This window comes from Panthera onca, chromosome B4 (assembly GCF_046562875.1).
Source record: "Panthera onca isolate mPanOnc1 chromosome B4, mPanOnc1 haplotype 2, whole genome shotgun sequence".
NCBI lineage: Eukaryota > Metazoa > Chordata > Mammalia > Carnivora > Felidae > Panthera > Panthera onca.
The window spans coordinates 46,421,685-46,449,559 of NC_138345.1; the positions used below are offsets into that span (position 1 = coordinate 46,421,685).

A 27,875-nucleotide genomic window follows, 5' to 3' on the forward strand; every position below is an offset into this window, starting at 1 on the left:
CAACTTTTATTTTGAGTGTTGCTCTGCTTCATAAGGTTATGAGTTCCTTAGGGCAAGGACTGTGTTTTTATCTCTGCATCCCTGGGCCATATAGATACTAAAAGTTTACTGAATAAATAAATGGATAAATGTGTTAATAAAAAGTATCCAATACTTGAAAATAAAGCAAAGAGAGTATAGCATATCTTTTTAATGTCATGCTAAGACACTGTTAAAGGGGGTTCCCCCAAAGAATTATTTAATTCTCTGGGAGAATGTATCTGTGCTTGATTTTGCTATTTACTATATGACTAAATCCCAGACATTGTGAAAGTACATGTTAACTTGCAGATTTCTGTCTAGCAGAAAAAATAACTCCAAGAGTTATGAACTTATTGCTCTGTAGGACATCAGTTTTGTGTCTGTCTAGCAATCTTATGTCCATCTTCTTTAAAAAAACAAACAATAACAATAACAAAACCCTATAAATACCCATCTATTCAAATGCTCTTAGAACCAGCCCTATTACCTCATTGGTTTCTTCAGTAGCAAGTTGATAAATCTTTGACCTACGTTCATCCCCTATTTGTGTAAGAGTGAGTCATGATTTTAGCTTTTTGAAAATCACACTGATAGGTGGATGAATGCATGAAAGATGAGAAACAAACAAAAGGACCAAAAGAGGAACAGAGGCACGCAGCTGACAAACTTGGTTTACTTCAGGGTTGTACCAGGGGCCATTCCTTTGCCAAGCATATCAACTGCTGCTTCGGCTTCTAGATTCAAAGAACCCTAACAACTGATCTCTTTTCCCTCATGGAATTATAAAGATTCACAGGCATTCTTACAATATAGAAAGACCATTTTTATTTCTGAAATCTGTTTAAACATTTAATGTCAAACTAGAATTTTTATAATGTTGAATTTTTTTTTTTTTACATGATTTGGTTGGGGAAAAAAAAAAAACCAACCTGAAACATTTTCTTGTACCATGGTAAGCTTCTGCTGGACCAAAGCAGATAAATAAGATAAGGTTGTTTACTACTGAGCAGTAAGACTAATTACAATTATGACAGTAGTTACAGCATTAACACCACTGAGAATTGATATCTATTTTGTGCTTACTATATGTCAGGTACTTCATACACATAGCCCTTTGAGGTAGGTAATAGCCGTGTTTCACAAATGGAAAAAACTGAAGTTCTTCCCCAAGATCATATAGTTATAAAGTAGTCACCCCAGGACTGCCTCACTCCAAAGCCCATGCTCTTAACCACCACTGGGGCTTCATGCCTAGGGAGGCCACAAAAGGCTGGATCTGAATTCAGAGGTTCACACTGGCTGTACATGGATAGGTCTTTCTTGACTCCTCAAACACAGGAATGTAAAATTATTCCGCCACAGCCTCTTGCCTACCCACAGATACATCTGTTCAATATGCTAGCTCAGAAATATGTGACACAGTGAACATTTGGGGGAAAAAAAAATCACTCCCACCATATACTGCACAGAGGCTTGGCATCAAAAGTACAGTAAGACATGTTGGTCTGGAAATACAGCCTTTCTTCAGAATGAAAAATGTGAGACGATTGGAAATTCATTATAACACATGATTAACCGTTATTGGCTTTTAAACACAGGATGAAAGCAGAACTCTAAACCCGTTTGAACTGAAAGTGAGGAAAAGTTTGATCAATGGTAGTGCCCCAAGTAGGGAAATGTCTCCTTTAAATTTTAATTTTTGTAACTTAGAAAATACCATGGTGGTAGATATTTTCTCTTAAACCTTGCATTGTTAGTAGGCTGTATATGTGAAAATAAGAAATACCCAAAACAGTAGTGGGTGACTGGCTTGCATGAGCTCCCCAGAGCCAGCTGTGCACATTTCTTCGCAACTCCAAGTTCAATGACATCATGCTGGTATAAATCAGCCTTGGCAGGAATATTCACACCATGGAAACTGACAAACACCACAAATCAGGTTTTGTTTTTTTTTTCTTCTCCTGCTCAACTAGATGTTAAACATTTACCAGCCTACTGCCTCCAGTAGGGCAGGATTTACAGGGCAACATACCCTGAAGCCCTGAATTTACATCCCTGAATTTACAAATGGCTAAGGAGGCCACACAGGCTCTTCAGAAGCTTCCTGAATGGTTATCTTGCTTTCTGGCTCTGAGCTATGGCTTTGGTGTGGACACTGAGCTCAGTGCTTTATGGAACTACCTAAGGCCCAGGTAGCCACCAGCAAGACTGTGGTGGGGGAACAAAAAAACCAGAGAGGATAAGACACGTTCTCACAATGTGCCACCCAGATATGCCTGCCAGATGAAATACAGGATCCCCAGTAAAAGATGAATTTCAGATAAAGGACAATATTTTAGCATAGATATATCCCATATAATATTTAACTAGTATCCTATATTTTTATTAGCTAAATCTGGCAAACCTACACCCAGAACATAATCCTGTGCTGAAAATCTTCTCATCTCACAACATAGGAATATTGCAAAGTGTACATGTATGAAGGCTTTGAAGTCAGAAAGCTCAAGTGTAAATTCCACCTTTGTTGCTCACTAAGTTGTTGTGTGACCCGGGACAAATGATCTAACCCTTCTTGAACTCCAGTTTTCTTATCTGTAAAATAAGGATAATTATTCCTATCGTATTTGATTATTATGAAGATAAAATGAGATAATATATGCACAGGAGTTAAATGAGCTAATACCAACCAATCTGCCTAGTATGAGGAAAATTGTCAATAAGCCTTATCCTTGTGCAGGTCTATACATGATCTAATGCAGTGTCTAGCACATAGCAAGTGCTTAAAAAATTAGCACTCTTACGGAGGTTCTTAAAAAAGTTAAAAATAGAACTAGTACAATCCAGCAATTGCACTACGAGGCATTTACCTCAAGAATACAAAAATACTAATTTGAAGGGATACATGCACCCCAAATGTTTATAGCAGTATTATCACAAAAGCCAAATTAAGGAAACAGCCCAAGTGTCCACTGATAGGTGAACGGATAAAGAAAATGTGATGTGTATATATATATATATATATATATATATATATATATATATATATACACGATGGAATATTACTCAGCCATAAAAAAGAATGAAATCTTGCCACTTGCAACAACAAGGATGGAGCTAGAGAGCATTACGCTAAGTGAAGTAAATCAGTCAGAGAAAGACAGGCACCATATGATTTCACAATATATAGAATTTAAGAAACAAATGAGCGAAGAGGAAAAAAGGAGAGGCAAACCAAGAAAGACTCAACTATAGAAAACAAACTGATGGTTACCAGAGGGGAGCCGGAGCGACAGGTGACCTAGGTGATGGGGATTAAAGAGTGCACTTCTGATCAGCACTTTGTGATGAATGGAAGTGTTGAATCACTATCCTGTACACCTAAAACTAACATTATACTGTATGTTAACTAAACGGAATTTAAATATCAACTTTTTAAAACTTAAAAAAAAATTAGCACTCTTACTACTGTTAGCCCATGGAAGTCTCAAAAGCCATATGACAAGCAAATTTTAGTAACCACATCTCCTACTGTAGTGATAATACTAACATCAGTCACATAATTTAACTGTGTTAAGAGTGAATGGCTTTTGCAGAGGGGCCTTGGCACCTAATCATTATTCACATTGTTGATTCTAAGGGAAAAATCATTGAGATCCAAATAAATCAACACAACCTTTCTCCAAGTTGGGCATGATTTTTTTTAGTGACAGATTAGCCAAATAAAACCTTTTTCTATACTTTAAACCAAAATATGTAATACAATGAATTGAATGTCTTTCTCAAAAACATGTGAAATCCACTCCACTTAAATTATTTCCATTAAGTAATTGTGAATAATTGCAAAAGAACCTCATATTTCCAGTGAAACAGTTTCTCCTCCACCATCGGAGACTCCTAGTATCACATGCTTACTAACGTGGAATTTTCTCTACTGCCCTTTCCCCCTTTTCTATTGTATGTCATATAACATATAAATATTCCTCCATAATAGTTCCAGCTCTGTGCCTTTCAATCTGTTTCCGGCCTGGGATCGAGCAGTGTCCTAAGAGCAGCCTGGGCACACCATCTTTGTGTCTGGATACTGGTTGTCCATGGACCTGTATTACTCTTCTACCACCTTTACCTTTCTTTGTCCTTCACATGAATTCTAAAATATCAGAAATAAACAGAGTCAGCATCCTTGGAGTGATTTCTGGGAATGAGGAAAGCTTCTTTCTCAACTTCTCTTACCATTAGAGCATCATTCTTTTAAAGTCAAGGTCCCTATTAAAATGTAAATACTTCTTAAAGAGTAAATATTTTTACTATTATAAGCAGAAGAGACCCCTTTTATCTCTGAGATCAATGATCTTAGTGGGAAGGAAAAAAGAAGAGGTGCCAAAACAAAAGTCTTGAGGACAGTCACACCTGAGAGAATAAAGATGGGGTGCCATTATGGGAGGGAGTGGGTGAAGGGTGAAAGGCTGAAGGTGAAGAAGCACCTACTTGACAGTTTTGTGTAGGGATGGCTAGCACTGGAATAAATGTCACACCCAAAAGAATATAACAGAAAGGAACCCAAGCTCTACCCCACATGAACGTTTCTGTTGGTCATGAGCTGCAGTCCTCCCCAAATTCTTTACAAACAATGTTGCAGGAGAAAATGTTAGGTTACCCTGGCATCTCACTATAGGTGCATATAAAGGACACTAGCCAATCTCTCTCACCCCACTGCCATTTAGTAAAGTTCTGTGCAGGAGGGATGTAGCTCCAGGGTTAATAATACTGAACTTCTCCCTCTCTCTACTGTTCACACAAAATCTATAAAATCAGACAAAATGGGGGGGGGGGGGGAAGAAATATCAAGAAACATCACCCTAAGAAATGACTATTTTCTTACAATGGTATATGCAAAATAGTCTTCAATTATACAATTACCCAATATTTCTTATCACTCAATGTGAACCAGGATTGTGCTAATTGCTAAAAATATGGAAGTCAGCTAGACAGACAAGGTCCCTGTTTTTGTGGAGCTTACCTCTAGTAAGGAAAACAAATAACAGCTAAACAAATACATAAAGAGTAAAGTAATGGCTAGTGCTAGGGAGAAAAATAAAGCAAAATGAGGGACCAAGGATCCATGAAAAATGGGATGGCACATGACTGGTTGGTTACCCAATGGCCATTCCCAACTTCTCCCTTGTCTTCCTCTCTCAAGAGGCTGAAAAGGCAAGATAACAACTTTCTGCCATCCCTTGCAGCTAGGGATGGTCACATCATCATTGCTTCTGACACTGAGACAAGAGGAAATCTCTAGGTGGATGTTGGGAAGCTCTTGAGAAAATGTTTCTCTCCTGGTAAGAGGAAAGAAGCATGTGGAAAGTGTTCTATCTTGTGGGCCTGGCTGCCCCTTACTTCTTAACCTTTGTAAACTGTCATGTGAAGAGGTCAGGGCACTGGGTGGTATCTTATCACCCAGTAATAAGGGCAGGGCAAGTCCTGAGACTCAAAAAGATATTACCCAGTGTCCTGACACTGAGGTAATGTTAGAACAGCCACCACTAGGCTTCTCAAATAAGCAATGTTTCTGTATGGCTTTAATCCCCTTTGAGTTTTCTATTACTTGCCTCTAAAATCATCATAACATAGGGTCTTATTTTAGATGGAGTGGCCAGAGAACAGTTCTCTGAAGAAGTGATACTACAGCTGAAACTCCAGTGATGGCAAGCCAGCCACAGGAAAGTCAGAATAACATTCTAGGCAGAAGCAATGTGTGCAAAGACCCTGGGGCAGTAATAAGCCTGTTATGTAGCTGGAGCATATGAATGTGGAATAAAATGGTACCTGATATAATCAGAAAGGTAGGCAGTGGATTAAATCACATATGGCATTGTAGGGCACAGATATTATTCTTATTGCAATGAGACTCACTGCAGGCTTTAAGCAAAAGAGTGATATGAGTATGACCTGATTTATGTTTTAAAAATACAACTTTAATTGCTGTGTAGGTGGCTGAGAGAAGTGGGGGCACCAGTTAAGAAACTATTACAATAAGCTAAGTAAGTAATAATGATGGCTTAGACCTAGTAGCAATGTAGGTGGAGAAAAGTAGATGGCTACTGAAAATATTTTGGAGACAGAGCCAAGAATATCTGCTGGTGTGTGATGGGGTTAGGGGAACAGGGATGACTCCCAGGTTTGAGGGTCTGCGATGCGGGGGGGGAGGAAGAAAAAGTTTGGGGAGCTGGAAATCAGTAATTCTATTTTGGGTGAGTTACATTCTTAGCAGATACCCAAGTAGAGACATCCACTTGTCAGATAAATAGATTAAGTTTGGAGAAATGTCTATTGAGATTCTTTGCCCATTTTCATTAAGTCATTCATCATTCCATAAATCCATTTTAAGATCATACTATGTGCCAGAATGTACTGTGCTAAGAACTATGTATACAATGATCAATAAAACCATGTCCCTACCTTCAGGAAGTTCACAGTCTAATTATGACTATGCTGTGGAGGGATGGAGAGAAGAGGAATAAATAAGTACAAATAAAACCAGTAAGTTGTAGTGAGTTCTGTGAAAGAAAAGAGCAGAGCATGGTAGGAGGACCTTCTTTAGGGCTGGGTGGTTGGGGAACCAAAGGAAGCAGTAGCAGCCATGACAGAGAAGAGCAAGCCATTGCTAGTAGACTCCCTAGGACTCCTGCTGCAGACAGATGACAAGACAAGAAAACCCAGTCCCTAAGCTGCCCTGGATTCCCAGCTACCTTCCAGATCTTGAACAATGTTTCAGGCTCCTTAAGGCCTGGACTTAGTACTTGTGATAGGCTGTTTTCCTTGAGGCAACTCAGACTTCTCTGCAGTCAAAAGAACCTATCTCACAGGGGGAGGGGGACAAGAAAGAGAGAAAAAGGGGTAAGCGGGGCCTAGAGGGCCTAAGTGCCTCCGGGAACTTCCTTTGACTCTGTACCAGATTGGTTCCCCTATTCGCCTATCCCACTCCACAATATGTCCCCACCCGGTCATTTAAGCAGGGAGCAAAGAATGCCTTCATTTCTGCCTAGAGGAGGGGGAAAAGAGGAGGCCTGATTCACTCACATGCAGGTCACTGTTCCACAGAGTCAGTGTTGCCCATTCATAATTGCAACTGGAAGACTCCACCGCATTGTACGGAGGCAAGATAATAAGTCACTCAAGAATTGATCTGTGCTGTGCTCTTTGCTGAGATTTTTTTTTTTTCTGTCCCCTTCTGAGAATGACCCCAGACCCTAAGTTCTGCCTTATTTTGCAGGAGAGTTGTATTACCGGGCTTGAGACAACACTGTTTCCTTGGCTTTTGTTTTCTGGAGGCTGAGTTCTCTGAGGGGATTTCTATAGAGGGTAGGTAGGAGAGAAAAACAAGGATGGCTGAACCAGGATGTGGCTGTGGCCCCTGGAGTCATGTGAAAGGCAGGCCTAGATGGCCACAAAAGATCTCTTGGGAATGATGAAAAGGTTCTGAAATTTGATTATGGTGATGGTTGTGCAATGCTGTAAATATAACAAAAATCACTGTCTTATACACTTAATATGAGGGAATGTTTTGGTATATGAATAAAGTTGTTAAAAAACAAAAAACAATGTTGGCCTGGAACCCTTGCCTCACTTCCCCACTGCACTCACTTCCCTACTGCTCCCCACTGACAAGTGGTAATAGAGGAGTGCAGCTAGCAGGGTGGACTCAAGGCATAGAGTTCCTAGCTGGGAATAAAGTCCACTGCCCCAGGGGTGGTACCAACACAGATCTACCAGTTTCCAAGGACACGTGGTGGCCCAGATCATAATTACATTTCTGCTATAATCAGAAGGGATCCAAGGCTAGAGCGACCATCCCATACATTTTGCTGTAAGAACCCCATGACGTAGGAAGAGAAAGAGACTCCCACTCCCAGTCCCAGTAAAGTTTGTCACTGACTTTTCCACTTAGCCTGGTAGGATGGAGCCCTGACGTTATTTAAAGGAAATAATATATGTAGGAGGCAAAATGCCCCCCCCCCCCCTCACCAAAGATGTCCATGCCACACAGAAAAAGAGACTCATAAATGAATGAGCCCTTAAAAACAGAGAATCCTCTCTGGTTAGAAACAGACAGATGAGGGGCACCTGGGTGGCTCAGTTGGTTAAGCGTCTGACTTCAGCTCAGGCCATGATCTCACGGTTTGTCAGTTCGAGCCCAGCGTCAGGCTCTGTGCTGACAGCTCAGAGCCTGAAGCCTGTTTCGGATGCTGTGTCTCGCTCTCTCTCCGCCCCTCCCCTGCTTATGCTCTGTCTCTCTCTGTCTCAAAAATAAATAAAACATTAAAAAAAAAAAAGAAAAGACAGACAGATGAGGCAAAAGAAGTTAGAGAATAATTCCAAGCATGACAAGGAAGCAGATATGCTGTTGCTGGCTCTGAGATACAGGGGCTCACGTGCAACAACCAGAGAGGCCACTAGGAGTGATGGATGGTCCCCAACTGATAGCTATGAAGAAAATGTGACCTTAGTCCTACAACCACAAGAACTGGATTCTGCCAATCACTGAGAAGAGCTTGGAAGGGGAATCATCCTCTAAAAAGAAACACAGTCCTGCCCACACCTTGATTTCAGCCTTGTGAGACTCTAAGCAAAGAAACCAGCCAACCCACCCAGACCTCTGACCTGCAGAACTGTGACATAATAAATAGCTATTATCTTAAGCTACTAAATTTGTGTTAATTTGTTAAGCAGTAATAGGAACTAATTCAATATGGCATTTCTTAGATAACTGGGTGTGAACACTATCACTTTCCACTACCCCACCAGCATCTAGATTAGTAGAAACCTTGAAAAGCTTAAAGAGTGTATTTTACCTTAAAGATTGGACCAGGGACTAAAACCAGGGCTCTGATTCTGATCACAAGCACTGAACAGAAAGTCATGAGAAACAGGTCTTATTTTTAGATCCCTGTAAGGACCTTAAGTAAATCAATCTCTCTGACTCTCCATTTCCATGTCTGCAATATCAATGAGTTGGCCTAGATGATTTCTAAGTTCCTTTTAGTGTAATGAACTAAAACTGATAGATGTTTCAAGGAACAACACACATTCATTTAATATATAACCCACTACTTTCACCCGGCAGAGAGCTCATCCCAAGAGGGCATTTTGATGGGAGGAGAGGGAAGTTGGTTAGGGCTGCTGAGGCTTCTGTGAGCTTCTGATAACCAAGAACAGTATGGGTCTCCAAAGAAGAGATGAATTTCCCCTATGGGCCAGCTAAGCACCCTGCCCCTGCCACCCCCAGGTGCCCCAATAATTATCCTGGAAGAGCCAGCAACCTCTTGAAGATTCCCTGCAAGAAGTGATGGGTCAGGGAGGACCTGCCACATGTGTTTGCCTTCCATTCTATCTAAACCAAGCTTCTCAGAGGGGAGAAGAACTTACTAGCATCCTCTACCAATTTCCCACACCTCTCTTCCCAGTATGGAGTCTTTCGAATTCTGAAGGAAACAATTTGGCCAAGGGATTTGCACCTCCCCAAATTCAATGTAATTCATTGCAGCAAATGGTTTTTGAATAGCTGCTGTGTGCTCACTGAGTTAAAGTAGAGGCGAGCAGTTGTTCTGGAGGTAAGCGTTCAGTTTCATTTCCAAGCCTGGATTTCAGTATCAAAATCTCTAGTGAAACTCAGGAAAGGAGGAGGAGGCAAAGACCAGACGCATTACACTCAAAGCACAGAACGATACAGTAGATGCGATTTACAGTCATTTGAAAAGAAGATGGTTTTCCTTAAGAACTGAGTGCAAACACTGAACAGAGTTACTAAGAACTCTGTTTTTCAGAAGCATTTATATTCTGTCTCACATCAAATTAATATCAACACTCTGGGTAAATTTTGTCCTCAATCAGGGTTTTTCCAAGAAAGCAAACCTGTAAGTTCATGGAGCAGAACTTAGATTTGAATTTGCATTAATGTGCATTCTTCATGGACAAATTATGCAACTATATGTAGCCAGCTGTCACTGAAAATATGTTTGACATGTATTTGCTTTTTTTCACATGGTTAATATATATTTTGGTACCATATATTTTTAGACATTTTATAAGTTAAAACGATGCTATCATTTCTCATTGGTTCATACTTTAATCCTCTCTGTACATCAGCCATGGTTGACCCAAGTCACCTACACCAATCATTTTTAGCTCTTCTTCCTCAGAGACAGATGTGACAAATGTGTTTTTACATGTGACACACCCCTACAGATGTATCCAGAATTATGTGCAACTCTACGAGCCTGACCTATAACTCCAAAACTGAGTCTTCAACTAAGAAATCATGTGGAAAAGAAAATAATTGTGTAGATATCCTTAAATTTATTCTAATTAATTTAAAAAATTAATCACTGGCAAATCTTGGTATTTGATACATTAGCAAGCAATTATTTGCAACTGATATCCTTTGCTTGGCATATATTTTGACACCATAGTTGATAAGAGCATGCTATATACTGTAAATGTACACCTGAAATCTGAATTCTTTTGTTCTTTTTTTCCTTAAATGTTTTACTTACTTTTGAGAGAAAAAGAGACAGGGAGCATGTGCAGGGAGGGGCAGAGAGAAAGGGAGACAGAGGATCCCAAGCAGGCTCTATGCTGTCAGCACAGATGCGGGGCTCGAACTCACGAACTGCAAGATCATGACCTGAACAGAAGTCGGACACTTAACCAACTGAGCCAACGAAGTGCCCCTGAAATCTGAATTCTTGAAGGCTAAGGGTGCCTGTCACAGAGAACCAGAGAAAAGACTATAAGGAAGAAAAACATAGTTATTCTCCCAACGGGGCAATGGTGGGGATATGATAAACCTGTTATAAAAGTCTACCAATGAGCATTTTTCTGGAAGTAACTAATCTCCTACCCATGATCTATAAAGCCACTGACATTCTAAAAGGTTTCATAGGCTATGCCCAAACTTGGAAGTTGTGTTACATTCCTTAGATGTGGAAGAAAATGACTCTTCACACATTTCAAATATGAAGAGGCTGTATAATGTGGTGATTGGGAGCATGGGCTCTTAGAGCTGTGGTTCACAGTTAATTCTGCCTCCCAGGGGACATTTAGCAATGTCTGAAGACATTCTTGATGTCACAATTGGGGGAGGAGGGTGTTACTGACATCTGGTAGGTAGAGGCCAGGTATGCTGCTAAACATTCTAAAATAATGTAGGAAAGCCCTCCACAAACACAGAGTTAGCTGGCCCCAAAAACCAATAGTGCTGAGGTTGAGAAACCCTGCTATAAAGCAACCTGCCTGGGTTTCAGATCACTCAATACCTATGTAGCCTCTACCAAGTTACTTAACATTTTTGTCCTTACTGAGTGCTTTTTACCAATAAAATTAGGATAATAATGGTACCCACCTTATTGATTTGTTGTGAGAATAAAATAAATGATGCAGGAAAGGAGCTAAGAACAATGTTTGGAACAAAGCAAGTGTTCAACAAACACTGACTTCTGTTATCACTGTATGTATTGAGAAAGACTGAGAAGAAATATAACAAAATTGTAACAAGGGTTGTTTCCAGGTGGCAAGGTCATGACTGATTTTTATTTTCATTACAGTTCTACAGTTTTCATGTTTTCCAAATTTCCTAGAACTGTATTTATATTAACCTAATATCCAAAAACATATACTATATTTTTAAAGAATGCAGAGGAAAGAACTTTACTTGTGATATGGCGGAAAGAGGACAGAATTCAGATCCTGGCTCTATCTGCTGCGTGGGACTTTGGGCAGGTTAGTCCATCTCTATGAGCTTCAATTTCCTGATCAGAAATTGGGGCTAATAACCTATGTCACAGAGTCTGTATCAGGATTACACATGACAGACATCCAGTGCCTAGGAAAGTATGCTGAATGAGAGGTTCCATGAGATGACTGCTTTAAAAGTTTAGCCAGGGAAAAATGACTCCATAAACAGGAAAATATATTCATCATGCTAACGCCTCTTTTGCTTTTTAAACTGTCCTCTTAGAGAGACGACCTCCCATCTCGTGTCATTTTTGGCCTTGGTTCATAAAGGAGACGCTGCATCCACATTCTGGTTCGTCCTTCTATTCCTTCCCCTTCCCTATATACACATATGCTAGGAAAGGATTCAGTAATTTGGCTGGCAGGGCCTGACTCATTTGGCAGGGTTTACGAGCAGTGGGCAAGTTACTGTGACTGAAAGGCAGGGCCCCGGTCTCACTTTCTCATATCCTTCACCCAGGCTCAGTGTCCCTCCTCCTATTTCCTCTTCCATTCCTAGCCTCCAGGTTGGCAAGGCCTCTCCCTAAGGGGAAGCCTCTCTGCTTTGTCTCTCTGTTCCACCTTCTCCTGTTCAGCTGGGAGAGTAGAGCTGGTAGACTTGAGAGGGATGAGTAGGAAGCCCAGCTAGGTTTCCAAACCTAAGCCTCTCGAGCACACCAGCCCTGCCTACCTGAGAAGCCCTGCATGAGTGTGGTGGGCATGCTGCACTTGCCTGGCTGTACAGTGCTTCCAGCACAGCTTTTCTTCTGCACAACTCACTCAGCAGGTAACACCGGAGGTAAGGCGGTAAGGAGGAGAAGTTTATCCACAAACCCTTTTCTTCCTCTCCTTAATGACTGAATTAGATGGGAACAATAGGATATGTCTCTGAATATTATAAAGAGGGGTGACTATTTTATTTATCTTATTTTTATTTTTTAATGTAATCTCCACTCCCTACATGAGGCTCAAACTCATGACCCTGAGATCAAGAATTCCATTCTCTACCAACTGAGCCAGGCAGGTACTCCAAGAGGGATGACTGTTTAAACCCTAGTTATCCTGCTAACTTGAAATCAAATCCTAAGCAAAATTTCAAGATAACCTGAGACAATCTTTTGCACTCAAGTCCTAACTGCCATGGTTTGGGAAAAGTACTGTGGCTCCAATCTACTCTGACACTAAAGATCCCAGGGTTCTCTGGGGGAGGAGTCCTATAGTCGTGTGAGCTCTTGGCTAAGTGTTCTGGGGACAGGGAGCCACAGCTGATTAGGAGAGGCCTGCCTGGGGCAGGAACTGACCTTCTCATCACATTCAGCCTCAACCCAAGATAAACTATTTCAGTGTTGGGAGATGATGCCAGGCAAAGCATCAGAGTAAAATGAGACCATTAGGGTGCCTCTATATCTAGACACAAATAAAAATATCAGGAGAACCTCATTCTAAAAATAAATAAAATGTCAGGGGGATTGGATATCCCCAGGTAGGAATTTATGAATACTTCTTGAACTCTAGTGTGCTACTGCTTCAGGGTCAGCCTGACTAGCGTATATAAATTACAGGCATAGTTTTGACTATATGTAGTTGCTAAGTTCTCTCCCACTACACATTCACCTCTTCACTGTCCTCTCTACAAGCACATGCAGCATAAAATAGACGTGGGCCCCTAAACTGGCTCCAGCAGAAAGCTTCCAGAGCTTTCGCAAATATATAGTGTGAGCTTACCATAAACCAGGCCTGGTGCTAAGTGCCAGAAACCCAGTGATGGAAGATACGATCCCTTTACTCAAGGAGCTCATTTTAGATGACTATAATAGTGTAAAAGTGGTACTTGTCCCAGGGAAACATAGATTTTAGCAGGGATCCAAGGCTTAATATAAAGGACTAAAGTTCAGTATCGTAGGAGACACAATCACTCTTCAAAGTATTCTTCGATGAAACCCTGAAGGGGAATACCTCATTTAGTGAAGAATTTTACAAATTTTAGATTTCTATCCCTTCTCTTCCTCTTTGTATCTTTGACCTAGTAACTGCTCGTAGTTTTTCCATAGCACAGAAGTATGAGATCAGTCATCATTTACTGTCAAGAGCCAAAAGGGAAACTACACAGACAAAAAGAGGAAATCTTTATATTTCAGAAATTTCTAAGAGTTAAGGGAAAAACTTATTTTTCCCTTAAAAACCTAAAATAATTTGTAAAGAGAGTGATCTGTTATTACCTTGAAGTATGATAATATTATTTTAAAGCAATAAATCTAGTCTGTTTGATACCGTAGTTTGTGGTCATAATTTCTAAAGTTTTTAATCTCTTTGTTTTATTTTGAAAACCAAGTTAAGTCCTTTTAAAGATAACATGTTTAGACTGGTCTTATTACTAGGTTCAGAGGATGAAAATATGTTCAGTTCGATTAAAAAAAAAAAAATCAACCATGAGGTAATTCTAGATTTTTTTTGCCTTTAGACATCATTTGGTCACCATAGTAACACAGTACTTTACTACCAAATATCTATACAGCAAAAAGGGAAGAGAAGAACAGGCAATTACTTACTGGTTATTTGGGAGTATAGAATATGACTATTGGGATAATTCAAGATTAAATATAGATTCCACCGGGGATCTATTTTAGCCAGGCAAGCTAATTTGATCTTCTAGTAGCATCAGCTGAACAAAATTTGTAGCCAAATCAACTGTTGACATCATTTGAAATAACACAAGCAGGAAAGAAGCATAGTTTAGTAGTTAAAAATCATGGACTCTGGGGTCAATTTCCTTGGTTCCAAACCCTATTTCTAGGGTTTGCTAGCTGTATGATCTTGGGAATATTCCCTGATTTCTCTGTGCCTTAGTTTCTTCATTACCAAAATGTGGGTACTAATAATACCTCCCTCAGAGGGTTATTATAAAGATTAAATGACTGATTATTTGTGCTTAGAATGATGTCTTGCACATAGCAATAACTTTGTAAGTATTTTTTAAAAGATGAAATAAAATTTAAATTTGCTAACTTCCCTCTTTGTGCTAGGTAGAAATGGTCAAAGATACCAAGATTTAAGTACATAGCAGATTATTTTAGCCTGTAACTTTAGAAGATTCCTTTGAGAACTTCCTGGGAGCCTTATTGATGGCTATTCTGTAAGATTTGGAAGTCAGTAGCACTCTACTATCTAAAACCAGAGCTGGAAATAATCATAAGCTCTCCTTGTATCAGGAACATCAGAAGGAAGACAATTGCACAGCACAAAGAAACAGCACGCCTGCCTGCTCAGGCTCCCTAAGCCACTGCCAATAACCTCTGGGAACATGGGCACAGAATAAGCAAGGGAGGAAACAAGATTTTATTGCCATGACAATGAAATCTAGTTGATTTCAGTAATATTATTTTTTTCTTCTTTCCAGGACTCAAAGAAAAAATCGTTTTCATCAATTAGTACTTTGTTTTACTAATTATCATTGTACAAAATTTCCATCAATTTTTCTTCAACAGGCACTTACTCTGGTAAATTGTTCCTTTTACAGAACTATCTAGGCATCTTTTCTAAACCTGCAACAAATCTAAAGCCCCTAACCAACATCTAAGCCATGACAAAAATCTCTAAATTGCCTGGAAAAAAGAAGGTATTATGTTCTCTAAGCCAAATTTCAGCCGCGATACCACAGGATCCCTAGCGCATACCTTCATCTGGACTTGATTTCAGGGATGGTCTCCTTTGGTCTTCTCCGTCAGGCATAACCCTTGCATAGGAGTTTGGAGAATTCCATAAACCACCAGGAAAGCTTGGGAACACATTCATTTCTGTCCTCTGCCTTCCCCTTGGCTCGTAGCCTGCTTCCTGGTAAGAAGACAAGATGACGCTGTACTGGGTTGACGGTTAAACCATCTTCCCGCCCCCAGCCCCACTCTCTTGGTGCCCCTCCCTTATCCTTTCCAAGGCTCTGGAATGTGTCACATGGGAAATGGATCATGTGGTTCAAGGGGGGAATGTGGCCATCTTCTATCTCCCTTCCCCCACTTTTCCTTTCAGGAGCAAAGCAGCAGAAATCTCCGACCTGATTGGCTCTGACCAAAAATCTCCATATGAAAAGGAAAAGACTCAACCAAACCTCCAGCCTTCTCCACTTTCTTTTTTTGTTTTATTTCTCATCTGAACGTTTTATTATGGACATTCAGAGTTGCTTGGTAGTGAGGGAAATGATGCTTTCTTCCCAGCCCCTTTCTTTCTTATTATCAATACCCTAATGTGACAAGGTGTTCCTTAACCTCCGTCTGGAACCCACTTAGCATAACTGAGACAACTGAGTGTTCAGCACCAAGGACAGCATTGCACCCCCTTTGGCGTTCATTAAAGCCATTTGTCTACTTCACTCTCAGGTAAATAAAAATATTTTAAAAATATTTCCCTGAGGTCTTGTGTCTAAATATAAGTCAGACCACATATTTAGGGTCCTGATGTTTCCTACTATCAATTTATTGCTACTTTATAAATACAATTTTTACATATCATTACAAAGACCATCCCATGCGTACCTACCTCCCTGTTGCCATCCCATCACCCATCCCCACCCTTTAGATATGCTCCATGTTTTAGGGGGAGGGGAAATTCTCATAACATAGTTTACTATACACTCATATATCTATGCTCATGAACAAGACAAAATAAAACACAGAAACACACAGGATTTCTTAAGTGTGTATATCAAGATGTCCTTAGCCCCATTCCTAGGCCTCAGGCAGGGTTGAATTAGAGAAGCAGGGAGGAAGCCTAGTAGAAACTGTTTTTGTGCAGGGTCTATCCTGCTTTGCTGACGTCCCTGTTGCCATGGTGCTAGGTAACAGCTGAAGGGGATGATTTCTTTCAGAACCGGTCACCATGGGACCCTGCTGACTAAAGAAAGGAAGAGGAAAAAGGACTGAATTGCTGAGGAGGACTTTCAATTAGCATTTTCAGAGCCAAATTTACCTAATGGGCCCTTTCCTTATTAAATTGTTGCTGACCCTAAATCCTAAAAGGATTCTAGAAATTAGTATGGACACTGTGATGCTAACTCCCTCCATACTCCTCTGCTTTTTTCCCTAAAAATCTATTTAGGTGCAACTGAATGAAAATGCCAGCTTCACAGGGTGACTGTGGAGTGCCATCACAGAGTTGGGCGAAGGACACAGGAATCTATATTTTTCTCAGGTTGGGACTTCTGATTTTTACGAAGCCATTCATCTTAAGTCCTAACAGCCTTAACTTTACAACCACACCTGATTGTTGACACAAGGAACAATTTGTGAATGTTTTACAATGTTATAGGAGAAAGCACAAATATTTTTGAATGTGAGTTGCTGAATGATATTAAATAAAAATAAATTTGATTAAAGTCAATCCTTTGGATAGAATTTGGGCTACCTCCACCAGGAATTTAAGCAAGCTCTACGTTTATGTCATTAGGCTGGCATATAACTGATTGTTTCTAACTCAGAGTCCTTACCATGGCAATTCTAGATATTTATCTTGGGGGGCAGAAATACTTTCAAAAATTTTCTTAATGTTTATTTTTGAAAGAGAGACAGAGTGTGAGCGGGGAGGGGCAGAGAGAGAGGGCGAAACAGAATCCGAACCAGGTTCCAGGTTCCAAGCTGTCAGTGCAGAGCCTGATGCAGGGCTCAAACCCATAAACCGTGAGACCATGACCCAAGCCGAAGCCAGATGCTTAACCGACTGAGCCACCAAGGCACCCTGGCAGAAATACTTCTAATGTGCAGGAATGCAAACTCTGTTAAAAAAAAAAAAAAAAAGAGGCTGCACAAGGAAGCTGGAGTATAATTTCAAGAAATCAAAATTCCTTCCTGGCTCAACATTCACAGCTTAAGATGTATTTACTTCTTTTATTTTAGGAGAAGAGCCAGGTTAATTCCAGTTTTTCTAAATAAGACGGAGAATTTCAACTTGGCTAATTCTAATGCTTGTAAGCTTTCAGAAAATTCATTTATCAGGAAAGCCGATAGGTGTTTGAAGAAATTCTTAGAAAGCCAGCAGGACGGTGACTTAGATATCATCTATCTTTTCTTAGTCAATAACAATAATGAGAACAACAAGAAAAACAGCTAATGTTTAACATGTCCCAGTTATTTAGTACATGTCATTTAATCCTCCTCCCAAACCATGAGACAGGTACTCTTTTTTTTTTTTAAATTTTTTTTTTCAACGTTTTTTATTTATTTTTGGGACAGAGAGAGACAGAGCATGAACGGGGGAGGGGCAGAGAGAGAGGGAGACACAGAATCCGAAGCAGGCTCCAGGCTCCAAGCCATCAGCCCAGAGCCTGACGCGGGGCTCGAACTCACGGACCGCGAGATCGTGACCTGGCTGAAGTCGGACGCTTAACCGACTGCGCCACCCAGGCGCCCCAGAGACAGGTACTCTTATAGACTTTCTTGTTTTATAGAAGTGACTGAGGCTTAAAGAGGATAAGTAATGTGCTCCAAACTACACAGCTACTTAGCGTGGGAATAAGGATTTGGAACTATTTAATCTGACTCCAGAGCAGGCACACTATACTATACTATTCTGCATCATGAATAATGGACTAGACTAAAATTACTTGTCAATTGATTGCAAGGTGATTCACTACTAAGGGCCTCTGACAGGAGAAATTAAAAAGATTGCTTTAAATTATTTGAGACCAGGGCACCTGGCTCAGTCAGTTAAGCATCAAACAATTGATTTTGGCTCAGGTTATGATCTCATGGTTTGTGGGATCAAGCCCTGCATTGGGCTCTGTGCTGATAGCACAGGGCCTGCTTGGGATTCTCTCTCTCCCTTTCTCTGCCTCTCCCCTGCTTGCATGCTCTCTCTCTTTCAAAATAAATAAAAATAAACTTAAAAAAAATCATGAACTTTCTGATTGCTTTAAACCAAATCGAAAGCAAACTACTGTCCAACTGTCTGAGAGATTTATTAAAATAGTTTTCTTTTTTTTTTTTTTTTAAATTTTTTTTTTTTTCAACGTTTATTTATTTTTGGGACAGAGAGAGACAGAGCATGAACGGGGGAGGGACAGAGAGAGAGGGAGACACAGAATCGGAAACAGGCTCCAGGCTCTGAGCCATCAGCCCAGAGCCTGACGCGGGGCTCGAACTCACGGACCGTGAGATCGTGACCTGGCTGAAGTCGGACGCTTAACCGACTGCGCCACCCAGGCGCCCCTAAAATAGTTTTCTTAAGGGGCACCTGGGTAGCTCCGTCAGTTAAGCATCCAACTTCAGCTCAGGTCATGATCTCGCGGTTTGTGAGTTTGAGCCCTGTGTCAGGCTCTGTGCTGACAGCTCAGAGCCTGGAGCCTGCTTCCAATTCTGTGTGTGTGTGTCTCTCTCTGCCCCTCCCCTGCTTTCACTCTGTCTCTCTCTCCCTAGCAAAAATAAACATTAAAAAAAATTTTTTAAATAGTTTTCTTAAAATAAAGCTCTTTTTACAAAAGAATGCCAGCTAATGAATGCAAAGTATAATAGTTAGGAGCAGCCCTCAATGAAATAACCTATTCAGTAAAGGACCAAAATGGGTATTCAAACTATTAAATGAGGACAGATTGTTTGTAGATGATTTGCAAACTGCAAAGGCAAATGTATTCTGGAAGGGGGGGGGGGGGTTGGTCACCATCTTGACTATGCCACCAAACAACTTGCAATTATGTGCCAACATGAAGCAATGTGAACTACCCAATATTACTAATGAAGTACTCTTTCATAAAATGTTCAACCTGAATCTAAACAAACTTCTATTCATAGCGTCTAGTTTTTTTTAAAGGGCAGGCGTTGGAGAACAAGTCATAAGATGTTATGAGGAAATAATCAGCCAAATCGAGAATACAGACTATTCTACAAGGGAACTTATCTAGACTTATCAAAAGTCAATGTCATGAAATGAAAATAAAACAGGGGCACCTGGGTGGCACAGTCGGTTAAGCATCTAACTTTTGATCTTGGTTCAGGTCATGATCTCATAGTTCATGAGTTCCATCCCCATATCGGGCTCAGTACAGAGTCTGCTTGGGATTTTGTCTTTCTTTCTCTCTGCCCCTTCCCTGCTTGTGCACACACGCTCTCTCTCAAAAGAAATAAAAACAAAAACAAAAACAAAACAGGTGTGCTGCTTGAAGGGTGTGCTGTTACAGATTAAAAGAGACTAAAGACCACAGTTGCAAAGGATATGATTTGCTGACGTGCTGACTGGGGAGGGAGAGAGAATGGAAATAAGTAGCTATAAAATATTTTTGGGAGGCATCTGGGTGGCTCAGTCAGCTTGAGCATCTGACTTTTGATATCAGCTCAGGTCATGATTGCTTAGTGTGGAGACTGCTTGAGTTTCTTTCTCTCTCTCTACCTCTGCCCTTCTTCTCCATTCCCATTCTCTTCCTCTAATAAAAATTAATTAATTAATTAAAAATATTTTGGGGACAATTGGTGAAATTTCCATTGTGAAATGGATATTAGATGACATCACAGAATTGTTATTTATATTAGGTGTAGGAAATGGTTTATAGGAGAATTTTTTTATTCTTAGGAAATGCTTAAGTATTCAGGATAAAGTGTCAAGACGAATGCAAGTTACCTTCAAATAGTTCAACAACAAGAAAATATATGTATGTATATATACAGAAAGTGTGAGAAAATATGGCAAAACAATACAATTGGTGAATCTAGGGGAAGAGTGTATGGGTGTTTATTGTACTTAAACTTTGTCATCTGAATGAAAAAGTAATAAATACTGTTCTATGCTAGAACAAGGACATGCCACATGGAGTCTGTCCCTTTCCAGGTCAGGTTTAGTGAGAAAGAAAGTGAGATAAAGGAGAATAAAGCAGTCAGAAAACTGGACTTGACCTCTTTCTAGGACGAAGTTGGATATGAGTGTACTCATTTTCTACTGTGGCTATAACAAATTATCACAAACTTAGTGGCTTAAAACAACACAAATATTAAAGTTTTATAGCTTAGAAATCTGACATGGGTCTCACTGGACTAAAATCATGGTGATGGCAGGGCTGCATTCCTTTCTGGAGGCTACAGAGACAGAATCTATTTCCTTACCTTTTCCAGCCCCCCACATTCCTTGGCTCGTAGCCCTCTCACTCCATCTTTAAAACCAACAACTTTGTACCTCTCTAACCATTATTCCACAGTCACATCTCCCTTTGATTCTGACCTCAGACTGAAAAGGTTCTTTTAAGGACCAATGTCATTAGATTGGGCCCACTCAGATAATCTCCCCTTTCAAGGTCCTTAACCTAATTGTATCTACAAAGTCCCTTTTGCTTTGTAAGGTAACATATTCACAGGTTCTAGGGGTTGGGACATGGACATCATTAGGGAGCCCTTATTCTGCATACCACAGTGAATTGCCTCCATGTTGAGAGGATCTCTACCGTTGCTCCTCTTTGGGGACCACTGCCCAGGTCCCTCATACCACACTCTGCACTTTCCATAGCTATTTGGGCCAATGGCAAGTCTCCAACAGTGTAGTCAGACAGAGATAGAGCAGTCAACTATCGCAAGCTGTTCCTATTCCCTTGAAGCATGGATGCTGAACTAACAGCCAGGGGGCTACCATGGACAGATGAGGTGATTCCATAGCATGGGCCAAGAAGAAGCTTGGGGAGGTAGACAGTACTCCCTGGGAACTTTGCCTGAAGCCAAAAATGGGCCATGAATTCACCAGCTCCAGGCTTCAGCATCACAGGCCAGCAGATTCCCCGGTGATCAGGCCAACAAGGGACATCATGCCAGAAAACTGCCAGTGCATACTCTAGATCCAGAATGAAGCCAGGGGATTCCATCTCTCATCAATTCCACAAGAATGTGTACGTTACCTTTCCCCACCCCCCATACAAATGGATGTTATCTTCAGAGAAGATGCAGGACCTCCTTGGAAGGCATTGTGAAACATGAAACATATTCTATCCAAAGGAGACTTATACTACTTAAAGGAATTGTTCAATGAAATTGAACTATATCTGAGACTGAATTAGACACTTAGGGTTTTTTTTTCCCTGTAACCTAACAATGGTTTTAAAATATGATAGGACTCCCTTCAAATGGTGATACCTAATACTACTCCCCTTGAATGTGGACCTGACTTAGTAGCCTATTTCCAATGAAAAGAATGTGGCAGAAGGGATTCTATGTACCTTCTAAAGCCGGGTCATAATAAGGATAGTTTCTGCCTGGCTCGCTAACTTCTTGGACTGTTCATTCTGGAGGAAGCCAGCTACCATGTCAGGACATTCAAGCTATCTTATGAAGGGGCCCACATATGGAAAACAGGCCTCTCACCAACCAGCACCAAGAAGCAACCATGAGTGAGTTGCCATGGCAGCAGATCCTCCAGCCCTAGTCAGGTGACTGCAGTTCTCATCAATATTAGGACTGCAACCATGTTTGACACCCGAAGCCAGAACTGCTCAGCTGAGTTGCTCCCAAATTCCTGACCCACGGAAATTATGAGATGTTTATTATTGTTTCAAGTTACTATGTTTTGAGGTATTTTGTTATATAGTAATAGATAACTAATACACAAGTGAAAACTCTGGAAAAAACAAGATACCTATTCTTTCTTGGCATAGCTGAGTTAATAAGTTAAATTAAGTGTCCCTACTACATATGTGTATGTTCCTTATACAGAAGTTATGTGGTTTCATTAAGTCAAGACACTAGGAAGGGGAGAAACAATTAGCCACTTAACAGTGTTGTCTGGGGGAAGAAAAGCTAAGTCGATGGAAGTAGGTTATAAAGACTCAGAAGAACTGTAGGGAATTCTAGAACAGGAAGACAGACCTAAGACGGGACTGAAACAAGTGACCAGAAAGCTGTCAGAGCCAAGACTGGCACCGACTCTACCTCTTTCTCTATGAGGCTACAATGCCTATCATCTCTTACTTTCTCATCATCAGCTATGTTCACCTGCTTCTCTCTTTTTTAAAATTCCTATTTATGTATTTATTTTGAGAGAAAGAGAGAGTGTGCACGTGTGTGAGGGAGAGAAAATTCCAAGCAGGCACCATGCTATTAGCACAGAGCTCAATGTGGGGCTTAATCTCACGAACTGTGAGATCATGACCTGAGCTGAAATCAAGAGTTGGATGTTTAATTGCCTGAGCCACCCAGGTGCCCCACACCTGCTTCTCTTTTGGTATCAGTTCATCCTGCTTTACATTGCATTACTGGCCCCCAAATGGCTGGTCCCAACAGGCCCAGCTGGCTCTGAAATGTACACAACCTTACCAGTTCAATGTTCCTATCTAAGTAACCCAATTTCAGTTAAAAACAAACTACCATATAATCTAGCAATCCCATTTCTGGGAATATCTCTATCTCTAAAGGAAATAAAATCAGTATCTTAAAAAGATAACTGCATTCCAGGTTCACAAAGCATCATTCACAGTAGTCAAGATATGGAAACAATCTCAGTGTCTGTCAATAAATGAATGGATAAAGAAAATATGATACAGACTTCAGAAGATGACAGAGAAGTAGGCGGACTGGGATTTCCCTCGTCCCTCAAACACAGCTGTATTGAGGCCAGAACACTTGAAACACCCAGGAAATCTATCTGCAGAGTGACAGAAAAATCTCCACAGGTGGAGGGAGACAGCTTGCCCAGACAGAGGTGCGTGTAGGTGAATTGGGGGACATATAACAGAGTGAGCACGGAGGGGAGGGATCCCCTAATGTGGAGAGACAAAGGGGAGAGAAAGAGAAGCTGTATATTGTGGTTGTGTGTTAGGACGAGAGAAAAACATCTCCAGATCACAGACTGAGGAACAAGAAATACAGAGTACCAGTCTTTACTTTGTAAACAGCCTTAGGAGCTGAAGATCCTAATTTTCAAAAGTGTGCGATTTTCTCCAAACAACACCTAGGGGTGGGGAGCCAGCCCCAGAGCTTGGTAGCAATCTCAGGGGCACACTGGGAGAGAATAATCCCCTTCCTGGAGTATTGTGGGAAGAGGGGTTATTGCCCCGCCAAGGACCAAAGAGTCTGCAGGCACCCAACATGTTGGGAGAGTGGAGTAGCGCTACCCCAGAACGGGGTTGCATGGTGCAGGATCCTTTAAAAACAGGTGCTGAATCCCAGCCCACTGCCTAGGAGGTGTGGGAGACTGTGGAGCAGGATAGGCTGACCACTGGGACTACTCTGTGAGGACCGCCTAAACCATGTGGTTTGAGACACTGGTGAGGGGAGGAGAGATTGGGGTGTTACCATTTTTATCTCCATTACCAACATGGTGGGGCTTCAGAGAACAGGACAGCAGCCCCCAGTGGAGGCGGGACCTGCTTCCTAGAGAGATTGACACTGACCCAAACCAAGCAGCATCTCATCCAGACCAGCACAGCCGCAGGTCTCAGGCACCAACAGACAACTGTCCTGTGGTTTTGTATGTTAGTCTGTTGCTCTTTTTTTTCCCTCTTTTCTTTCTTTCCTTCTCTTCTTTTTCTTTTTACCCTCTTCTTCTTTTTTTTTTTTTTCCTTTAGAATCAGGCTCATAGTTTCTGATTTGATTTTTGGTCAATTCTTATTATATATATTTTTTCTTTATTTTTTTTCTTTCTCTTTGTTGGTTTTTTTAATCAGGCATTTTTACTCTATTCCTTTATACCTCTTCTATACCTCCTTCTTTATTTTCCTTTCTCTGGATTAAGCCTTAAAGTTTCTTTGATTCTCTGCTTGGTCTTTTTTTTTTTTTTTTTTTTTTTTGCCCCTTTCATTTTTCTCCTCGTATGAGATCAGGTCCCCCGCCCGTTCCTTTTTTTCCAGAGTTACTTCAACAAAAAATTAAAGCATACCTGGTGGAAAGTCTAAACAATCCACTACTACGAGTAAGGAGGAGCTTTGTAGAAGACTGACCAGTGGGATAGAGCAGGCAATACACAACAACAGAGAGCACTGACACACTCCAAAAATACTTCCTGAAGTTCCAAGCCCTGGACAGTGTATGACCCCTTTTTAATATAGTATTACTTGCAGGTGCAGGACATATAACAAGCTATTAAAGCATGTAAAAGACAGAAAACTAGCCAAAATGATGAAACAGAAGAATTCTCCTCAAAAGAAATTCCAGGAAGAAATGACAGTCAGAGAATTGCTTAAAACATATAAAATATATATCTGAACAAGAATTTAGAATAACAGTCATAAGACTAATAGCTGGGCTTGGAAAAATCATAGAAGACAGCAGAGAATCTATTGCTGCAGAGATCAAAGACCTAAGAAATAGTCATGATGAATTAAAAAATGCTATAAATGAGATGCAAAATAAACTAGGTGCAGTGACAGTGAGGACAGAAGAAGCAGAGGAGAGAACAGGTGAAATAGAAAATAAAATTATGGAAAATGATGAAGCTGAAAAAAAGAGGGAAAGGAAGTTACTACACCATAAGGGGAGAATTAGAGACCTAAGCGATTCAATGAAATGAAATAATATCCATATCATAGGAGTTCTAGAAGAAGAGAGAAAGGGGCAAAAGGTTTATTTGAACAAATTATAGCTGAGAACTTTCCTAATCTGGGGAAGGAAACAGGCATCCAAGTATAAGAGACACAGAGAACTCCCTTCGAAAACAACAAAAAAAGGTCAACACCATGACATATCATACTGAAACTGGCAAAATACAAAGATAACAAGAGAATTCTGAAAGCAGCTAGGGACAAATGGGCCTTAACCTACAAGGATAGATACATAAGGGTAGTAGCAAACCTGTCCACTGAAATTTGGCAGGCCAGAAGGGAGTGGCAGGAAATATTCAACATACTTAATCCTTTATCCAGCAAGGCTGCCATTCAAAATAGAAGGAAAGATAAAGACTTTCCCAAACAAAAACTGAAGGAGTTCGCGACCACTAAACCAGCCCTGCAGGAGATCCTAAGGGGGACTCTGTGAGTGGAATGCTGCAAAGGACCAGAGATATCACCACAAGCACAAAACCTACAGATAACACAATGACACTAAATCCATGTATTTCAATAATCACCCTGAATGTAAATGGACCAAATGCCCCAATCAAAAGACATAGGGTATCAGAATGGATAAAAAAACAAGATCCATCTATATTCTGCCTATAAGAGACTCATTTTACACCTGAGGACACCTGCAGATTGAAAGTGAGGAGATGGAGAACTATCATGCTACTAGACAGCAAAAGAAAGCCAGAATAGCCATACTTATATCAGACAAACTAGACTTTAAAACAAAGATTGTAACAAGAGATGAAGAAGGGCATTATATCATAATTAAGGGGTCTATCCATTTAGAAGATCTAACCATTGTAAATGTTTACATCCCCAACATGGAGGCACCCAAATATATATATCAGTTAATTACAAACATAAATAAATGTATAGATAATAATAGTGATTGTAGGGGACTTCAATATTCCACTTACAACAATGGACGGATCACGTAGGCAGAAAAATAAATAAGGAAACAACAGTCCTGAACGACACATTAGACCAGATGGACTTAACAGATATATTCACAACTTTCCATCCAAAAGCAGCAGAATACACATTCTTCTCAAGTGACATGGAACATTCTCCAAAATAGATCACATACTGGGTCACAAAACAGCCCTCAACAAATATAAAAGGATTGAGATCATACTATATATATTTTCAGATCACAACTTGAAACCAACCACAAGAAAAAATTTGGAAAGCCCCTAAATACATGGAGGTTAAAGAATATCCTACTAAAGAATGAATGGGTCAACCAGGAAATTAAAGAATAATTTTAAAAATATATGGAAACAAATGAAAATGAAAACACAACAGTCCAAACCCTTTGGGATGCAGCACAGGCAGGCCTAAGATACACTGCAATCCAAGAAGTAAGAGAGGTTCTGGGGCACCTGGGTGGTTCAGTTGGTTAAGTGTCCGACTTTAGTTCAGGTCACGATCTCACGGTGTGTGAGTCTGAGCCCTACATCGGGCTCTGTGCTGACAGTTCAGAGCCTGGAGCCTGCTTTGGATTTTGTGTCTCCCTCTCTCATTGCCCCTCCCCCACTCGCATTCTCGGTCTCTCAAAAATGAATGTTAATAAAAAAAAAGTAACAAAGGTCCCAAATACAGAACCTAATTTCACACCTAAAGGAGGAAGCAGAAAAGAAAGCCCAAAGCCAGCAGAAGAGAAATAATAAAGATCAGAACAGAAATAAACAACAACATAGAATCCAAAAACAAAAAACAGATCAATGAATCTAAGAGCTGGTTTTTTGAAAGAATAAACAAAATTGATAAACCCCTAGCCAAACTTCTCAAAAAGAAAAGAGAGAGGACCCAAATAGATAAAATCATGAATGAAACAGGAGAGATTACAACGAACACCTCAGAAATACAAACAATTAGTAGAAAATACAATGCAAAATTATATGCCAAAAAACTGGACAACCTGGAAGAAATGGACAAATTCCTAGACACTCACACACTACCAAAACTCAAACAGGAAGAAATAGAAAATTTGAATAGACCCATAACCAGCGAAGAAATTGAATAGGTTATCAAAAATCTGCCAACAAATAAAAGTCCTGGGCCAGATGGCTTCACAGGGGAATTCTACCAGACATTTAGAGCAGAATTAATACCTATTCTTCTCAAGCTGTTCCAAAAAGTAGAAACGGAAGGAACGCTTCCAGATTGATTCTATGAAGCCAGCATTACCTTGATTTCCAAACCAGACAAGACCCCACTAAAAAGGAGAATTACAGCCAATATCCCTGATGAACACAGATGCAAAAATTCTCAACACGATACTGGCAAATCAAATTCAACAGTATATTAAAAAAATTATTCACCAAGATCAAGTAGGATTCATTCCTGGGCTGCAGAGCTGGTTCAATATTCGCAAATCAATCAACGTGACACATCACATTAATAGAAGGATAAGAACCATATGATCCTGTCAATAGATGCAGAAAGAGCATTTGACAAAATACAGCATCGTTTCTTAATAAAAACCCTCAAGAAAGTCAGGATAGAAAGTACATAACTTAACATCATAAAAGCCATATATGAAAGTCCCACAGCTAATAACATCCTGAGAGCTTCCCC

General features: G+C 40.4%; 1 protein-coding gene across 1 annotated transcript in view; it reads right to left on the minus strand.

Annotated features, from left to right (window-relative positions):
* GPR19 (G protein-coupled receptor 19) overlaps positions 1–27,875 on the minus strand; it is a 40,839-nt gene that overhangs the window by 6,480 nt on the left and 6,484 nt on the right. The window contains exon 3 of the mRNA XM_060658340.3: positions 15,465–15,621. The gene's annotated coding sequence lies outside the window, so the exon portion shown is untranslated. The remainder of the gene's footprint in view (positions 1–15,464; positions 15,622–27,875) is intronic.